This window comes from Oncorhynchus kisutch, linkage group LG25 (assembly GCF_002021735.2).
Source record: "Oncorhynchus kisutch isolate 150728-3 linkage group LG25, Okis_V2, whole genome shotgun sequence".
NCBI lineage: Eukaryota > Metazoa > Chordata > Actinopteri > Salmoniformes > Salmonidae > Oncorhynchus > Oncorhynchus kisutch.
The window spans coordinates 36,027,953-36,038,834 of NC_034198.2; the positions used below are offsets into that span (position 1 = coordinate 36,027,953).

The following is a 10,882-nucleotide window of genomic DNA, read 5'->3' on the forward strand; positions in this document are numbered from 1 at the left end:
GCAATTTTCCACTCTATTAGAAGACGGCTTTTTGTTTTCCACTCGCCATTCATCTGTCACTGAGCGTGTGAGTGTGTGTGTGTGTGTGTGTGTGTGTGTTTGTGTGAGTGTATGAGTGTGTGTGGGTGTGTGTATACTCACGCTCCGTAGGCAGGCATGGGTGGGGGTGGGGGCGCGGCACGGAATGTGTTATAGACGGCCCGCCCCCTCCCTCTCAAATGAGCTCCCCGATAGGCTACTGCCGCTCCTGTACTAGGGTAGGGAAAACCTGTCACTACAGGGAGAGAGAGAGAGAGAGAGAAGGGTGGGGCAACGGACAGGGAGAGGGAGAAGGAGAGAGTGGTGGGGCGAGGGACAGGGAGCAAGAGAGAGGGAGAGAGCGGTGGGGCGAGGGACAGGGAGAGGGAGAAGGAGAGAGAGTGGTAGAGAGGGGTGGGGTGAGGGACAGGGAGAAGGAGAGCGAGAGGGAGAGTGAGGTGGGGCGAGGGACAGGGACAGGGAGAGGGAGAGAGGGGTGGGGCATGGGAGAGAGAGGGAGAGAGAGAGGGAGAGACGGGTGGGGCGAGGGACAGGGGGAGGGAGAGAGGGGTGGGGCGAGGGACAGGGAGAGGGAGAGAGGGGTGGGGTGTGGGAGAGAGAGAGAGAAGGAGAGAGGGAGAGAGGGGTGGGGTGAGGGAAAGGGAGATTGAGAGAGGGGTGGGGCGAGGGAGGGAGAGAGGAAGACAGAGAGACAGTTAATTACAATGACAGTTTATAATATTTAAAATGTATATTACCCTCTATATTTTTACTTTAATGTCTGTTACAATAGACCTTGATGTATGTGTGTGTCTGTGTGTTTGTGTGTGTATGTTTGTGTATGTGTGTGTGTATGGCTGTAGGGAGGTGGAGGTGAGACACAATGTATTGGCACAGACAGAGAGAGGATGGAAACTAGACAGAGAGAGGGAACTAGACAGAACGAGGGAACTAGACAGAGAGGGAACTAGACAGAGAGGGAACTAGACAGAGAGAGAACTAGACAGAGAGATAGAGGGAACTAGACAGAGATGGAACTAGACAGAGAGGGATATAGACAGAGATGGAACTAGACAGAGAGGGAACTAGACAGAGAGAGAACTAGACAGAGATGGAACTAGACAGAGAGGGATATAGACAGAGAGGGAACTAGACAGAGAGGGAACTAGACAGAGATGGAACTAGACAGAGAGGGAACTAGATAGAGAGGGAACTAGACAGAGAGGGAACTAGACAGAGAGGGAACTAGATAGAGAGGGATATAGACAGAGAGGGAACTAGACAGAGAGGGAACTAGACAGAGATGGAACTAGACAGAGAGGGAACTAGATAGAGAGGGAACTAGACAGAGAGGGAACTAGACAGAGAGGGAACTAGACAGAGAGGGAACTAGAGATAGAGGGAACTAGACAGAGAGGGAACTAGACAGAGAGATAGAGGGAACTAGACAGAGAGGGAACTAGACAGAGACAGAGAGGGAACTAGACAGAGAGATAGAGGGAACTAGACAGAGAGGGAACTAGACAGAGAGATACAGGAAACTAGACAGAGAGATACAGGAAACTAGACAGAGAGGGAACTAGACAGAGACAGAGAGGGAACTAGACAGAGAGAACTAGACAGAGAGGTAGAGGGAACTAGACTGAGAGATAATTAGACAGAGAGGGAACTAGACCGAAAGAGAGAGGGAACTAGACTGAGAGGTAGAGGGAACTAGACTGAGAGATATAGGGAACTAGACAGAGAGATACAGGAAACTAGACAGAGAGATAATTAGACAGAGAGAGGGAAATAGACAGAAAGAGAGAGGGAACTAGACTGAGAGATAATTAGACAGAGAGAGGGAATTAGACAGAAAGAGAGAGGGAACTAGACTGAGAGATAATTAGACAGAGAGAGGGAATTAGACTGAGAGGTAGAGGGAACTAGACTGAGAGATATAGGGAACTAGACAGAGAGATACAGGAAACTAGACAGAGAGATAATTAGACAGAGAGATAATTAGACAGAAAGAGAAATAAAGAAAGTTAAAAATGGAGAACGGGATAAGATGGAGTGAAATAAAGAGAGATGGAAAACTAAGGATAGACAGACTGAAGGAAGACAAAGAGAGTGGTGGAGGTGACACAAAACACACTCTGTGCCTAGTTGAGAAAGAGAGAGATGGAGAGAGACCCAGTGTTCTGGCAGTGGGGTCAGGAAGCAGATGGGTTGTATTATTTGGAGCAGCAGACACACACACTGGGAGGGGACAGCCCAGGGTCGGCAGGGGTGGCAGAGTCTGCCGAGGGGAGTGAGGGTTGGATGGGTTGCCAGTATGCACACACACACCAGTGCAGGCAGGAGTCTCAGCGTTTGCCAAGCCGAAGGTCCCTCTTTAACCTTCAATCAACACGTGAGCACAGCCTTCACACACACACACACACACACACAGGGCCAGTCCATAATTACACACACACACACACACACACACACACACACACACACACACACACACACACACACACACACACACACACACACACACAAGGCCAGTCCATAATTACACACACACACACACACACACACACACACACACACACACACACACACACACACACACACACACACACACACACACACACACACACACACACACACACACACACAGGGCCAGTCCATAATTAAACACACACACACACACACACACATACACAGGGCCAGTCCATAATTACACACACACACACACACACACACACACACACACACACACACACACACACACACACACACACACACACACACACACACACACACACACACACACACACACAAACACACACACACACACACACACACACACACACACAGTTCATAGTCTTTGCTCTCGTCTTAGTCTTGGGCAGAGACAGACTGAAAACAACAAGTTAGAATGATAAACTATTGCAGTCAATTTGAGGAGTAACCCAAGGAGGGTTTGAACAGGCAGTGTTCTGAGGAGCAGGAATTTGAACAACCAGAAAAGGACATTTCCTAAAGACACTGTGTGTTCTTGGTGGTCTTGAAGTATTTCTGGATGTGAAATAAGTTGTAGTAGTGGGAATACAGCTTTGTGGGAGTGGATGTCAGTATTAGTAGGGATAAGGGGCACTATTCGGAAGTTTGGATGACTGAGGTGCCCAAAGTAAACTTCCTGTTACTCAGGCCCAGAAGCTAGGATATGCATATAATTGGATAGAAAACACTCTAAAGTTTCTAAAACTGTTAAAATAATATATGTGAGTATAACAGAATTGATATTGCAGGCAAGGGGGTTGTGCCTGTAAGCACAACCCCCACCTGTGGACGTCGGGCCCTCATGGAGTCTGTTTCTGACCTTTTGAGCAGACACATGCACATTTGTGGCCTGCTGGAGGTCATTTTGCAGGGCTCTGTCAGTGCTCCTCCTGCTCCTCCTTGCACAAATGCAGAGGTAGCGGTCCTGCTGCTGGGTTGTTGACCTCCTACGGCCTCCTACACATCTCCTGATGTACTGGCCTGTCTCCTGGTAGCGCCTCCATGCTCTGGACACTACGCTGACAGACACAGCAAACCTTCTTGCCACAGCTCGCATTGATGTGCCATCCTGGATGAGCTGCACTACCTGAGCCACTTGTGTGGGTTGTAGACTCCGTCTCATGCTACCACTAGAGTGAAAGCACCGCCAGCATTCAAAAGTGACCAAAACATCAGCCTGGAAGCATAGGAACTGAGAAGTGGTCTGTGGTCACCCCCTGCAGAACCACTCCTTTATTGGGGGTGTCTTGCTAATTGCCTATAATTTCCACCTGTTGTCTATTCCATTTGCACAACAGCATGTGAAATTTATTGTCAATCAGTGTTGCTTCCTAAGTGGACAGTTTGATTTCACAGAAGTGTGATTGACTAGGAGTTACATTGTGCTGTTTAAGTGTTCCCTTTATTTTTTTGTGCAGTGTACTATTCTCCATCTTAAATTTGATAATTTATTTACATATTAGGGTTCCTAAGGGTTGATTATAAACTTGTTTGACTTGTTTGGACAAAGTTTATTAGTAACTTTTGGAATTCATTTGTATGCATTTGAATGAGGGAAACCGGTGGACTACTGAATCAAGTGCGCCAACTAAACTGACTTTTTTTGGGATATAAAGAAGGACTTTATTGAACAAAAGGACCATTTGTGATGCAGCTGGGACCCTTTGTGATTGCAACCAGAGGAAGATCTTCAAAGGTAAGTGATTTATTTTATCGCTATTTCTGATTTTCGTGTGACGCCTCTGCTTGTTTGGAAAATGTTTATAATGCTATTTTACGCGGGGGCGCTGTCCTCAGATAATCGCATGGTGTGCTTTCACCGAAAAGCCTTTTTGAATTCTGACAAAGCGGCTGGATTAAAAAGTTAAGCTTTAAAACGATGTAAGACACTTGTATTATCATGAATGTTTAATATTACACATTTTTTTATTTGAATTTCGCGCTCTGAAATAACACCGGATGTTGTCGAGGTGGGGGCGCTAGCGGCATGCCTAGGCCAAAGAGGTTTTAATGGTGTTGTCAAGACAATGTTTTTCCCAGGATTTTTTTTAATGGGGATGATGAGATATATATATAACAAATGTTTCTTCCTTGCCGCTGTACAGTAGAACACCGTGACTTCCTCCTTCTAACTGTTGCCATGGCAACACTAACATGCCGGGCATGTACACTATATCGTTGCTATAGTGACACGGCGCAAGAAGAATATCGAGTTGTGAGTGTTTTGTATGCGTGTAAGGTGTTTCGTATGTGGAAGTGTTCATGTGTGTATAGTTGACTAAACACACATTTGAACTCCAGTCTCAATCTTCAGACCATGGTTACGTCCCAAATGGCACCCTATTCCCTATGGGTCCTGGCCAAAGAAAGTGCACCCTATTCCCTATGGGCCCTGGCCAAAGAAAGTGCACCCTATTCCCTATGGGCCCTGGCCAAAGAAAGTGCACCCTATTCCCTATGGGTCCTGGCCAAAGAAAGTGCACTATAAAGGGAATAGGGTGCCATTTGGGAAACAAGAATGATGGGATAGGAGAAGAGACTTGAATCCTATCTAAACATGGCCATGGCTTTCTGCGTTACACCATAATGCATCGGTCTTAGTCGTCCTGGAAGGCTTCTCCTATACAGGCTTCTCCTATACAGCCTTCTCCTATACGGGCTTCTCCTATACGGCCTTCTCCTATACAGGCTTCTCCTATACAGGCTTCTCCTATACGGCCATCTCCTATACACCCTTCTCCTATACGGCCATCTCCTATACGGCCTTCTCCTATACGGCCATCTCCTATACGGCCTTCTCCTATACGGCCATCTCCTATACGGCCTTCTCCTATACGGCCTTCTCCTATACGGCCATCTCCTATACGGCCTTCTCCTATACGGCCTTCTCCTATACGACCTTCTCCTATACGGCCATCTCCTATACGGCCTTCTCCTATACGGCCTTCTCCTATACAGCCTTCTCCTATACAGCCTTCTCCTATACGGCCTTCTCCTATACGGGCTTCTCCTATACAGACTTCTCCTATACAGCCTTCAGATTCCCATATCTCGCCTGTCAACCTTGTGTGTGTGTGTGTTCTCAGGGACAGTGACAGAGTGTTTGCTTAATTAAAGCTCAGACAATTAGAAAGCCTTATCTTATGCAGAGCGACTTACAGTTTGTACGTTTGTTTACTTTTCATTCTAGTCCGCCCGTGGGAATCGAAACCGCAACCCGAATGTTGCAAGTGCCGTGCTCTACCAACTGAGGCACACAGGACACCACACACACAGGACACCACACACACACACACACACAGGACACCACACACACACACACAGGACACCACACACACACACAGGACACCACACACACACACACACACACACACACACACACACCACACACACACACACACACACACACACACACACACACACACACACACACACACACACACACACACACAGGACACCACACACACACACACACACAGGACACCACACACACACACACACACACACACAGGACACCACACACACACACACACTCAAGAGAAATGTATGGGTTCTTGTTTTTTAAACACCTTAACTTGATTTAGCAATAAAAGGCGGGGTCAGCAAATGACTGTGACCTCGTCCGCGTTTTGGACCAATCAAATCATGGCAGAGTGAGACACTCTGACTAACTCCGGAGTCACCTTTCCAACCTGCACATTTTGTCAGCAGTTAAAAAGCTCCTCTTAATATTTTGCTTTGCATTTTAATCGTATTTGTTATGTTCTGACGCTAAACTGTATGCATATACTCAGACTAGGACACACACACACGCACACACACACACACACACACACACACACACACACGCACACACACACACACACGCACACACACACACACACACACACACACACACACACACGCACACACACACGCACGCGCACGCACACACACACACACACACACACACACACACACACACACACACACACACACACACACACACACACACACACACACACACACACACACGCACACACACACGCACACACACACACACACACACACACACACACACACACACAGGACACCACACACACACACACAGGACACCACACACACACACACACACACACACACACACACACACACGCACACGCACACGCACACACACACACACACGCACGCACTCGCACGCACTTACACACACACACACACACACACACACACACACACACACACACACACACACACACACACACACACACACACACACACACACACACACACACCCTCTCTGCATACACTCAGACATAGTCAATCAATCACTATTGCATGTCCCTCATTGTCCTTCATACCCACACAGTCTACTCCACTCAGTCACACACACACACACACACACACACACACACCGTGGTCCTGGACACACACACACACACACACACACACACAAACACACATAAGTGCAAACACACACACACACCCTCAAAAAGGCACAGTGATTAATGAATGAAGTGCCTCTGTTCAACCCTACTCCATCAGTGTGGATAAGGTAAAGAACCAATTGTGTGTGTATTTAACCAGCAGCTCTCTCTCGTTCTCTCTCACTCACTCTCACTCTCTCTCTCCACTCTCAATTTCAATTCATAGGTTTTATTGGCATGGGAAACATTGCTAAAGGAAGTGGGAAGTAGGAAGTGGGAAGTAGGAAGTGGGAAGTAGGAAGTGGGAAGTAGGAAGTGAAGTAGATAATAAACAAAAGTGAAATAAACAATAAAAATGAACAGTAAACATTACACTCAAATGTTCCAAAAGAATAAAGACATTTCATATGTCATATTATGTGCAAATAGTTAAAGTACAAAAGGGAAAATAAATAAACATAAATACAGTGCCTTGCAATTCATGGCGTTTTTCGTATTACAACCTGTAATTTAACCTCTTTCAGCTAGGGGGCACTATTTTTATGTTTGGAAAAATAACGTTCCCAAAGTAAACGGCCTATTTCACAGGCCCAGATGCTAGAATATGCATATAATTGACAGATTAGGATAGAAAACACTCTAAAGTTGTCATAATATCGTCTGTGAGTATAAGAGAACAGTTATTGCAGGCGAAACCTGAGGAAAATCAAACCAGGAAGTGGCTTCTATTTTGAAAGCTCCATGTTCCATAGCTGGCCTTCGCTCCATTTAAAGGGATATCAACCAGATTCCTTTCCCTATCGCTTCCTCAAGGAGTCAACAGTCTTTAGACATAGTTTCAGGCTTTTATTTTGAAAAATTAGCGAGAAAGATAACATCGCCTCAGGTGTTCGCATGAGTTTTCCTTGCGCAACAGAGCTTGGGCAGCCATCGTCTCTCCCTCTCCTACTGAAAAAGACAGTGCCGGTTGATATATTATCGATTATATATTTTAAAAAACAATCTGAGGATTGATTATAATAAATGCTTGACATGTTTCTGTGGACATTACGGATACTATTTGGAATTGTGTTGTCGTGACCGCTCGAGCCTGTGGATTTCTGAACATAACGCGCCAAACAAACAGAGGTATTTTGGATATAAAAACGGTTGTTGATGACAATTATCCCGCTAACGGGATGGGTAGCGTCAAGAAGTTAAGTTGATTTTTATTTGGATTTCATGTAATGGACATACAAAAAATAATCTAAATTGGTGAAGTGAAATGAAAAAATAACTTGTTAAAAATTAAAAAAACGGAAAAGTGGTGCATGCATATGTAATCACCCCCTTTGCTATGAAGCCCCTAAATAAGATCTGGTGCAACCAATTACCTTCAGAAGTCACATAATTAGTTAGATTGCACACAGGTGGACTTTATTTAAGTGTCACATGATCTGTCACATGATCTCAGTATATATACACCTGTTCTGAAAGATCCCAGAGTCTGCAACACCACTAAGCAAGGGGCATCACCGAGCAAGCGGCACAATGAAGACCAAGGAGCTCTCCAAACAGATCAGGAACAAAGTTGTGGAGAAGTACAGATCAGGGTTGGGTTATAAACAAATATCCCAAAATTTGAACATCCCACAGAGCACCGTTATATCCATTATTTAAAAATTAAACGAATATGGCACCACAACAAACCTGCCAAGAGACGGCCGCACACCAAAACTCGCGGACCAGGCAAGGAGGACATTAATCAGAGAGGCATCAAGGAGACCAAAGATAACCCTGAAGGAGCTGCAAAGCTCCACAGCTGAGATTGGAGTATCTGTCCATAGGACCACTTTAAGCCGTACACTCCACAGAGCTGGGCTTTACGGAAGAGTGGCCAGAAAAAAAGCCATTGCTTAAAGAAAAAATAAGCAATCACGTTTGGTGTTCGCCAAAAGGCATGTAGGAGACTCCCCAAACATATGGAAGAAGGTACTCTGGTCAGATGAGACAAACATTGAGCTTTTGGGCCATCAAGGAGAGCGCAATGTCTGGCGCAAGCCCAACACCTCTCATCACCCAGAGAATACCATCCCCACAGTGAAGCATGGTGGTGGCACCATCATGCTGTGGGGATGTTTGTCATCTGCAGGGACTGGGAAACTGGTCAGAATTGAAGCAATGATGGAGGGCGCTAAATACATGGAAATTATTGAGGGAAACCTGTTTCAGTCTTCCAGAGAATTGAGACTGGGACGGAGGTTCACCTTCCAGCAGGACATTGACCCTAAACATACTGCTAAAACAACACTCGAGTGGTTCAAGGGGAAACATTTAAATGTCTTGGAATGGCCTAGTCAAAGCCCAGACCTCAATCCAATTGAGGGAGCTGGAGCAGTTTTCCCTTGAAGAAGGGGCAAAAATCCCAGTGGCTAGATGTGCCAAGCGTATAGAGACATACCCCAAGATACTTGCAGCTGTAATTGCTGCAAAAGGTGGCTCTACAAAGTATTGACTTGGGGGGGGGGGGGGGGGGGGGGGTGAATACATTCAACACTCTCAAGTTTTCAGTTTTTTTGGTCTTATTTCTTGTTTGTACCACAATAAAAAACTAAATAGGAAAAATGCCAAATTGGTGAATACTTATGCAAGCCAATGCACGGGTTGTATTTACAATCGTGTTTGTTCTTCACTGGTTGCCTTTTTCTTGTGGCAACAGGTCACACATCTTGCTGCTGTGGTGGTACCACACTGGTATTTCACCCAGTAGATATGGGAGTTTATCAAAATGGGGTTTGTTTTTAAATTCTTTGTGGGTATGTGTATTCTGAGGGAAGTATGTGTCTCTAATATGGTCATACATTGGCCAGGAGGTTAGGAAGTGCAGTTCAGTTTCCACCTCATTTTGTGGTCAGTGTGGACATAGCCTGTCTTCTCTTATAATTTGCAAATAAATTTATTAAAATCCTACAATGTGATTTTCTGGATTTTTTTTCTCATTTTGTCTGTCAGAGTTTAAGTGTACCTATGATGAAAATTACAGTCCTCTCTCATCTTTCTAAGTGGGAGAACTTGCACAATTGGTGGCTGACTAAACACTTTTTTGCCCCACTGTATATAGGTTGTTTTGCTAGGAATTATGTTCCTGTGATATTGCGACTGCTTCTTGTGGTAGAAAGGGTACGCACATGCACGCACACCCACCAACACACCCACCAACACACACACACACACACACACACACACACACACACACACACACACGCATGCACACCCACCAACACACACCAACACACACACACACGCACATCCACCAACACACCAATCAACACACACATGCACACACACACACACACACACACACACACACACACACACACACACACACACACACACACACACACACACACACACACACACACACACACACACACACACACACACACACACACACAAACACACACACACACACACACACACACACACACACACACACATACACACACACACACACACACACCCCTCCACCATGGCTGCCACATGGGACTTGCAGAGGCATATGGCGTCGTTTAGGCTTGGCAAACTTTACTGGCATGTTTAAGACGACTCAATATATTAGGGTTCAGGATCGTGAGGGGAGTGGATGAGGGGGAGGAGTGGGGAGGAAAGGGGGGTGGATGAGGGGAGAGGGGAGGGCAGGAGGGGGGAGGAGAGGGGAGGGGAGGATAAATAAAATAGATGGATGGCTGTTATTTAGAGCAGTAAAGCTTCTTGGAATGAACAGATTTCAGTCTAATGAGCAAGATGGAGAGGTGTTAAAGTCCGCAGACAGTCACAGCACTTCCTCTAAATGAAAGGAGCATTTACACAACATATACACAACACCACATACATACCGGCTTATATGAGAGAGAGAGAGAGAGAGGGGGGGGAGAGGGAGAGGG

The 10,882-nt window shown here is 45.9% G+C and overlaps 1 long non-coding RNA gene across 1 annotated transcript in view; it reads right to left on the reverse strand.

Annotated features, from left to right (window-relative positions):
- Positions 1–137: 137 nt before the first annotated feature.
- The window catches only part of LOC116357453 (uncharacterized), a 31,117-nt gene continuing 20,372 nt past the window's right edge, over positions 138–10,882 (reverse strand). The window contains exon 3 of the long non-coding RNA XR_004205435.1: positions 138–274. This is a non-coding gene — a long non-coding RNA (uncharacterized LOC116357453). The remainder of the gene's footprint in view (positions 275–10,882) is intronic.